The sequence below is a fragment of the Gorilla gorilla genome, chromosome 2 (genome assembly GCF_029281585.2).
Source record: "Gorilla gorilla gorilla isolate KB3781 chromosome 2, NHGRI_mGorGor1-v2.1_pri, whole genome shotgun sequence".
Lineage (NCBI taxonomy): Eukaryota > Metazoa > Chordata > Mammalia > Primates > Hominidae > Gorilla > Gorilla gorilla.
In genome coordinates this window covers 203,841,176-203,850,733 of record NC_086017.1, presented here as the reverse complement: position 1 = coordinate 203,850,733, position 9,558 = coordinate 203,841,176, and the positions used below count along the sequence as shown (strand labels likewise).

Below are 9,558 nucleotides of genomic sequence, written 5' to 3'. Positions count from 1 at the left end.
TTAGAGACTGTGGTTTTTCAAGCTACACATACTCCTAATTCTAAAACACCATGATGCAATAACCCTCCCCCTACCTCCATTAAGAAGAATTTATCTACATGGAAGGCCAAGTGGATGTTGAAGGGCTTTTCTAAATTTCTTCTGCCTGATTTGACCTCATAGAATAACCTGCCTCACTAGAAAGAATTATTTATAAAGAAATGTGTCTATAGCTTGTTGATCTACACAGACTTTGCTCAAATCTTGAATCTCCTATTGTGTCCGGAATTGGTGGGTTCTTGGTCTCACTGACTTCTAGAATGAAGTCACGGATCCTCGCGGTGAGTGTTACAGCTCTTAAGGTGGCGCGTCTAGAGTTTGTTCCTTCTGATGTTCGGATGTGTTCAGAGTTTCTTCCTTCTGGTGGGTTCGTGGTCTTGCTGGCTCAGGAGTGAAGCTGCAGACCTTCGCGGTGAGTGTTACAGCACATAAAGGCAGTGTGGACCCAAAGAGTGAGCAGCAGCAGGATTTATTGCAAAGAGCGAAAAAACAAAGCTTCCACAGTGTGGAAGGGGACCCGAGCGGGTTGCCACTGCTGGCCTGAGCAGCCTGCTTTTATTCTCTTATCTGGCCCCACGCACATCCTGCTGATTGGTAGAGCCCAGTGGTCTGTTTTGACAGGGTGCTGATTGGTGCGTTTACAATCCCTGAGCTAGACACAAATGTTCTCCACCTCCCCACCAGATTAGCTAGATACAGAGTGTCAACATAAACGTTCTCCAAGGCCCCACCAGAGTAGCTAGATACAGAGTGTCAATTGGTGCATTCACAAACCCTGAGCTAGACACAGGGTGCTGATTGGTGTGTTTACAAACCTTGAGCTAGATACAGAGTGCCGATTAGTGTTTTTACAATCCCTGAGCTAGACATAAAGGTTGTCCAAGGCCCCACCAGAGTAGCTAGATACAGGGTGTCCATTGGTGCATTCACAAACCCTGAGCTAGACACAGGGTGCTGATTGGTGTGTTTACAAACCTTGAGCTAGATACAGAGTGCCGATTGGAGTATTTACAATCCCTGAGCTAGACCTAAAGGTTCTCCACCTCCCCACCAGACTCAGGAGCCCAGCTGGCTTCACCCAGTGGATCCCGCACCTGGGCTGCAGGTGGAGCTGCCTGCCAGTCCCGCGCCGTGGGCCCGCACTCCTCAGCCCTTGGGTGGTCGATGGGACTGGGCGCCGTGGAGCAGGGCGCGGCGCTCGTCAGGGAGGCTCGGGCCGCACAGGAGCCCGTGAGGGTGGGGGGAGGCTCAGGCATGGCGGGCTGCAGGTCCCGAGCCCTGCCCCGCGGGAAGGCAGCTAAGGCAGGGCGAGAAATTGAGCGCAGCGCCGGTGGGCCGGCGCTGCTGGGGGACCGGGCACACCCTCCGCAGCCGCTGGCCCGGGTGCTAAGCCCCTCATTGCCCGGGGCCAGCAGGGCCGGCTGGCCACTCCGAGTGCGGGACCCGCCGAAACCACACCCACCCGGAACTCGCGCTGGCCCGCAAGCGCCGCGCGCAGCCCCGGTTCCCGCCCGCGCCTCTCCCTCCACACCTGCCCGCAAGCTGAGGGAGCCGGCTCCGGCCTTGGCCAGCCCAGAAAGGGGCTCCTACAGTGCAGCGGCGGGCTGAAGGGATCTTCAAATGCCGCCAAAGTGGGAGCCCAGGCAGAGGAGGCGCCCAGAGCGAGCGAGGGCTGTGAGGACTGCCAGCACGCTGTCACCTCTCACTATGGTGGGTAGGCACTTGTGGAGCTTCATTCTCGTGAAATGGGGGTGAACATGAAGGGAGAAATCAGCTCTAGAACATAGGGGTTCTAAATACACATACACACACATCTTTATATAAAAGCATAGTGTGGTATTAGGTTAGTTTAAAAAAAATAAGAACTTCTGTTCTGCACCTGTGTTTCAGGGTATGATTAGAGCAGCTTCTATTGGTGACCCATCTACTACTACTGGCCATGTGACTTTATTCCGGTTTCTTTTTCTCTCTACTTCAGTTTTCCCAAGGGCTATGTGAGTGTGTTGGATTTTGAATACCCACCTTAGGGGATACCACGATGTGCTGGTGGTTGGGCTCCAGATCCCTCATCTTTCACTCAATGGGGCAGCTCTAGGATTATTTGCCTTATGAACTAGAATTTCTTCTAGGAAGTTATTTGAAAAAAAAAGTGTCACTGTTTTAAGTATTGAAAAGCATGAGATAAGATTATCTCTAAAGGCCTGTCTAGCTTTCTAAGGGTCAGTAGTTCTAGAAAGCAAATGCTAATGTGTTGGGGGAGTGAAGGATGAGTGGAAAACACTTCAATTCTTAATTGTTCACTCAACAATATTTATTGAGCACTGAGGCTCAACAAACCTTGAAAAACTAAAAAAAAAAAAAAAAAGCCACTTTCCAGCTTCCTGGAGTTTTTAGTCTAGTGAAATGCGGATGAACATGGGGGAGAACATCTACCCTAGATGCTCAGATATAAAAACTAGCAGTTATATAAAAACTCCATAATTTAAAAGTCGAAAACAAATATTGAAATCTATTTTCACATAGTTCAGCCCACATTGGCACAGTAAATTAAGGTTTCTCAAGCTTGGTACTGTTGACATTTTGGGGCCAGATAATTCCTTGTTATGGGAGGCTCCCCTGAGTATTATAGGACCCCTTTGCAGCATCTCTTGCCTCGCTCACTACATGCCAGTAGAATCCTGCACCTCCAGTTTTGACAAACAAAAATATCTCCAGACATTGCCATATGTCCTCTGGGGAGCAAAACTGCCTCTGGTTAAGAACCACTGTAGTAAGTAATTATACCTTACCTATTATTTTTTAGGGGTATAGATAAATTTTATCTTACCTGTTACTTCCTTGGGGATACAGACAATTATGACTAGCTAAAAGTAACAATGACCATCTAATGTTGGTTGTATTACATTTTAAGAGACGAAGAGCCCATGAGCCTTTCTGTAGTTCTTCATTCATCACTTTTATGTTTCTAACTATTGAAGTGCTTGCTCAACCAGCTAATCAACCAGCATTTCCAATGATTCTGGTTACACTCTTCAAGATGTAGCTTTTTTCTTAAGGAACTGACAGTGTATCCAGGAAGACATTGATTGTGTAGGTAGAAGTATAATGAGTAGCAAAACGAATATACTGAAAGGGTTAAATGAATGACCAGATAATAGTTGTCATAGACATTGAGTGTAGGGTGAAAATCTTGGGCTGGAATATTTAGGAAAGGCTAGTAGCTTAAAACCATGGAGACAATTGGAAAAGTGTTATAGAATGAGGGAAAAAGAGACAATTGGAAAAGTGTTATAGAATGAGGGAAAAAAATAGAGAATAAGACATGGAAAGACTACACATGGGAAAGAAGGACAAGAAATAGAAGTAATATTATTTCATTCATTGAGGTCTGAAAATGGTTCTTGAACTGTAGTTTGAACTCAGGAAACATAGCTACAGCAGATTGGAGTGGAGATGGAACTTCACTTCCGATTTTAACTTTTGTCAGCCTGGGAAATATATAAAGCAGCTTGACAGTATTTGAGATTCAAATGTTAGTTGTCATTGAAATGACTTCACTACTAAATAAGTTTCATGTATGAACACTGTTCTACCTTGTTATTTTTGGTTGAATTCATTAAGAAACATTATCAAGTCGTTAGCAACCACTAATTTTCAAAGCCAGTCAAGGTTTATTAATAGTCACTAAGGGAAATTCTTTTCACTCCGATAAATTTCAATCTCAGCCAGTGTCCCAAAATGTCACACACAAAAATAATGTTTGCCATTGTTATGTTATTGACCTTCCGTGTGGCTGGGCAATTAAGAATATTCCACTTCTGTTTCTCAACAAAATATTCAGAACTGCCAATAGTTAAGTATACAAGAGCATATGAAGTTGACTGTTGATGTGACTGGTTCATAACACATAATCAAGTACGTTGCTCAGAGTACTTGTTGATGAATAGTACAATGAATAACAATAGGATTAAGCAGCACATCTTCATAAATTTTGGTAAATTTATCCAACTAAAATGTCGTTCTGCTGCACCCATATTTTTATCATTATTAGTTGTCACACAGTTTTGCAGATTCCACTTCAGATTGTACAGAATTAGTGTTTTTCTCAGTTTCTTTGAAAATGTTCTCACCCATAATTGTTCCACATACACTACTACAGGCCAGTTCTTTAGTCACATCAAACTCTGCATTGATTCCTCAAATAAACATAACTGAGCAATATTAATAATACCTGTGAACTCATCAAGAGCCAAGGAAAAACACTTAAAATTATTTGTCTTGTTTTTAAAGTGACTATTGATTTTGCTTCTGGCTTCATTTTGTCTTCTGTTAATATCCCTGTTTCTTAGCCTTAAAATTTCATATTAAAATTTGTTTACAGGTTGACCATTCTGGGAAGCATTTACTAGTTACCTAGAGTTTCATTTCAGGTTAAATAAGACTTTTTTTAAACTTGAGAAATATTTCTTGAGTTATGGTTTTAAATATTTTAAATTTTAAATATTTTGTTTTGTTTGTAAATATTGTTTTACAGCAATGTTTGACTTTTTCCTTCTGGAAATCTGTTAATACTCATATCCTATTTCCTTTGCCTGTCTTTTATTTCTGTCATTGTCTTAAAATCGTTCTTTTTCCTATTCTGTGTTTTATTTTATTTTTATTTATTACCATTTACAATCATTTTCTTATTGAGATTTCTTTGTTTATTTTTATCTTGCTTCCAATTTACTCTTTTCTTTTTTAGAAAAAGAAATGTCAAACTCATAGTACATTTGCAAGTACAATGCAAAGACTTATTTTTCTGAATATTTTAAGAGTATTGTATTAGTCTGTTCTCATGCTGTTATAAAAAACCACCCAAGACAGATAATTTATAAAGGAAAGGGGTTTAATTGACTCACAGTTCTGCATGGTTGGGGAGGCCTCAGAAAACTTACAATCATGGCAGATGGGGAAGCAAACACATCCTTCTTCACATGGTGGCAGGAGAGACAAGTGCCATCAGGGGAAATGCCTGATGCTTATAAAATCATCAGATCTCTTGAGACTCACTTGTTGTCAGAAGAACAGCATAGGGGGAGAGCAGGAACCACCCCCATGATCTATGATCTAATCACCTCCCATGAAACCCCTCTCCCAACATGTGGGGATCACAATTTGGATTATAATTCAAGATGAGATTTGGATGGGGACGCAGAGCCAGCCCATATCAAGTACATATCAAGTACATTGTACATACAATGTCCCATCACCACCGAATACTTATTTCCCATTAACAGGAAAATTTCCTGCATAACCACAGTAGAACTGTCGAAATTAGAGAATTGACATGGGTATGTTGTTATTATCTAATCCTCAGACTCCGTTCAAATTTGGTCAGTTTTTCTAATGCTGTCTTTTATAGCAAAAAGATCCAGTTCAGATTCTCACATTGCGTTTAGTTGTCACATTTTTTCAGTCTGCTATCTAGCACCTTTTCTCAGTCTTTTCCTTAACTTTAGGACCTTGACCCTTCTGAAGATTACCAGCTAGTTATTTTTTAGAATGTCTCTCAATTTAGACTTGTTGGTTTTTCCTACATGTTTAGGATTAGTTTTACATCATTGGCAGTAAAAACATTATCTAGATGCTGAGTTTTTAATGCATTCCATCCGGTGGTACATTATTTAGATTTTTTTTCTACTCAGTTAAGAAGTTGTCTGCCTGTTTCTCCATTGTGAAGCTTATTTTTTATTTTTATTTTTGCAAAGTGTTTTGTAAGGAGGTACTTTCAAACTGTAAATATCCTGCTCTTCATCATATTATTGCTTAATCCGCTTATTTAAATTAGGATAGACTTATGCATTTTTTAATTTAAAAGTTTATAATCCATTATTACTATAGTTTATTTTGATGATCAAATTGTCCCAGATTTGTCCAGTGGGAATTTCCTAAAGATGGCTTCTATGTCCTCTTGAATTGATCCCCATCACTCTTTGAACACTTCCTTATTTTCGTGCACAGCAAGATGTTCTAGGCTTATCTTCTTTGGTATTTTCCTTGCCTTAGCCCAGGTCTGCAATCATTCATTCCTCCAATCATTCATTTATTTTTATTTTATTTGTGGTAGAGAATGGTCTATAGAAACTAAAAACCGGTGCTAGGTATGCTAATTGCCATTAGTGTGTCACTTCTCTCAGGTCCTCTCAGTTGAGAGAACTACAGTGCGCACACACACACACACACACACCAGTATTTATTTCTATATCCATTTACAATTTGAAAATAATGAGGTCACCCCAATACCCCAACTGTAATCTACTTTTGAAGGGTTCATTTTAGTTTCCTTCATTTTCATTTTATTTTTCATGGTGTATGTTTATTTTCTGAGAAAACTGGCCTTGATATATTTATGTATTTGATCAATCTCTGTGTGTGTAACTAATCTCCTATTCTTTCTGCCACCTCTTTGCCACCCAACCCGCACTGTGGATCCCCTCTCATCCTACTTGATCTCTAACATGGCCCCTGGGCTGCTGCCCTCCCCCTTGACACTCTCCTTACCTGGTAATTGACCTTCTCTGGGGTAAATGCCCACTCCCCCAACCCCCCAACAAACATGCATCGTTCACATAAATGCCTACTACACTTGGCCTTGTCTAGTAATTTTTGGACTGAATTGTTTGAGGAGAGGGACATTTTTTCTCTCTTAATTATTTTTCAGAGATCTCTGAGTTCTTGTTTCATTTCTTCCTAGAAATATAATTTCTAACTTTTCACTTCTGAGATTTTCTATCTTTGATCTGTGCTATTTCTTCAAAGGTTCAATCATTTTCTTCATGGGTTATAGTTCATTTTCATCTGCTTCATGACCACATTTTTCTGTGTTACAGTCAGATATGATAGGGCTTATTTTAATATTTTTCTTGTAACTTGTGTTTAAAGGGTTCAATTGAATTCACTTTTTGTTTCTCATGTTTAAATAAGGTGAATTTTTCTGGGCTATAAAAAGGAGTTTCCTGTTGGGTGGAAGAAAGGAAGTAGGGTTTCTTTCCCAGCTTCAGAGCTCAGTAACTCTTCTCTGTTATCACCATGAAAAACTTAAAACATGGCCTCTCTGTGTGGCCAAGTTAGACCCAGCAACATTTCCTGCCTCTAGCTTTGTGTGCTCCAGGCTCAACCTGTTTGGGCCTTGGTTAGTGCTCTCTGCTTTAGACTTTGTTTGCTGAGAGTACTTCCTTCCTTGAATCTGCCTCCTCGAAGACTTTCCTCCCCTAACTATGGAGCCTTCTCTCTCTTCTTTACCATCAGTGGCCCTCTGCTCTGCTCAATTTGATTTTTGTTTCCAGTATTTTTTTTCCCACAAAATGGGACTTTATCCTTCTGGAAGAGAATACTTGGTGATTATATAATTTTCAAAGGCCCCGACTTACTGCAGCACTTTTTAATCTATTCGTATTTACAATTCTCACTCTGTGAGGGTCTTTGTTTAACGAATATTTTCCAGAACAACCCATACTGGTTTTCAATTAGAATGGTGTTTTCTCTTCTTGTGGACAAGCATTCATTGATATTTTTTAGTTTCAATAGCTTTTAGGGTACAGTAGTGAACTTCCACTATTCAACAGTTATTTCATACAGGTTCTGCTGCTGTTGATGGCTTGATGACAACTGGTTTTCAGGAGAATATTGTTGAAGATGTTCATGTCTTTTCCCCCCTGTATTGATGGATGTCTTCTTTTCAGAAAGTTTTGGTAAAATTTAAAACTACATCATTTTGTGCCGACCCACAGCAAGTGCTCCTGGTTTTTCAATGAAGTGAATTCTTCCTGGGCTAGTTATTAGCAACAGGAGAGTGTGGAAGGGCCAGGAATTCTCTCTGCCTCAGAATGAAGTCCCACATGAAGCAGGGTTTGTGATTGTAAGCGTTAAGTCCTATTCATGTTGGCTAAGAAAAATTAGCAACCGCAGAGCTTTTTGGCCATCACAGATTTTCTCCATCCTTCCACTTGGTAGCAGATGTGGCATCTCAGAAGCTTGCTTTCTCTTGCTCCTTTCTTCATTTGTCCTCAATTCTTTGGCTTCTCTCTGGTGTTAAAAGCAGCTCATTGAAGCTCCCAGGTGCTGCTTCCTCATCTGCAAACAAAAGGTCATTGCTTTTGCCCTTCTTAATGTGCCTAATATTTTGGAGGCAACTGAAGCCAGCTGCTGCTACTCGAGGTCTGTAGTGGGTGTGGTCCCTCCCCACTCACCTTCCCCGGGTCCAATTTTCACCACCCTTGACAGCTCTTCTTCAAATATATATGACTTAGGGGCAGGGGTGTTTCCTAGTTTTGTCTTGAAGAAATAAGTTTTGTTTATTTTCACTTCAATTGTTGCTTTCAATTAATCACTAAAAGAAGTGAGCAAAGATCATTTTACTTCCCCATCTTTACTCACATCTTGACTTTTCATGTAGAAATGTATTGAGTTCTTTTAAAATATAAAAATTACCAATTTTTTTCATTTGTGATTACTGATTTTAAAACTATTCTTAGAAATGCCTTTGATTTTATAAATATTCATATGTTTTTGTTTCATTTTGTACATTTTAATAATATTTAATTCCTTAATCCTGCTGGAGTTTGTTTTTGTGTAAGGTTTAACTTAGATGTCTAATTTACCTATTTTTATAAATGATTAGCCAGTTTTTCCCCCAACCATTTGTTTATATCTGTCCTCTCTCCACTGGTATGCAATGTTACAGAATGTACTGAATTCTAATATAGACTTTCTGTAGCATCTGTCATCATCTGTCATTCTGTTTCTGCTTCAAATCCATAGTGGTTTAATTATTGTGTCTTGAATATATGTTTTATTGTATGAAATAATAAGTTTATCTCATCTCTTTTATATTTTTCCTAAATTTATTTTAGCTATTCCAGATATTTTTGAGTTATTTTGTTAAATTGATTAATTGATATTTTTATACCATTGAGGTCCCTTTCAGAAACATGAATTCATTTCGTGTCAATATATCAGTAGATGTTCTAGTTTTCTTCATGATTCCCATTACTGCAAATGTGATTTCCACTCTTATTCCATTATATATTTTCTGAATAGTTAAACGGCTATAGAAAAAATTTAGTATAGGCTGGGAATGGTGGCTCATGCCTGTAATCCCGGCACTTTGGGAGGCTGAGGAGTGTGGCTCTCTTGAGCCCAGAAGTCTGAGATCAGCCTGGGCATCATGGTGAAACCCCGACTCTACAAAAAAATACAAAAATTAGCTGGGCATGGTGGTGTGCGCCTGTAGTCCCAGCTACTGGGGAGCCTGAGGTGGCAGGATCACTTGAACCCAGGAGGTCGAGGCTGCAGCAATCTGTGATTGTGCTACTGCACTCCAGCCTGAGTGACACAGCGAGACCCTGTCTCAAAGAAAAAAATTAGTATCAAGGTAAGGCTGGCTTTGTGAATTTAACTGAAAAGATGGCCATCAAAAATTAATTTTAAGGATTTAAATGTTAAGAATTATCTGTGTCTTAATTATTTAAATGAATT

General features: G+C 40.0%; 1 long non-coding RNA gene across 1 annotated transcript in view; it reads left to right on the top strand.

Annotated features, from left to right (window-relative positions):
• Positions 1 to 1,404: 1,404 nt before the first annotated feature.
• Positions 1,405 to 9,558, top strand: part of LOC134758125 (uncharacterized) — a 54,815-nt gene continuing 46,661 nt past the window's right edge. Inside the window, exon 1 of the long non-coding RNA XR_010133031.1 lies at positions 1,405 to 1,749. This is a non-coding gene — a long non-coding RNA (uncharacterized lncRNA). The remainder of the gene's footprint in view (positions 1,750 to 9,558) is intronic.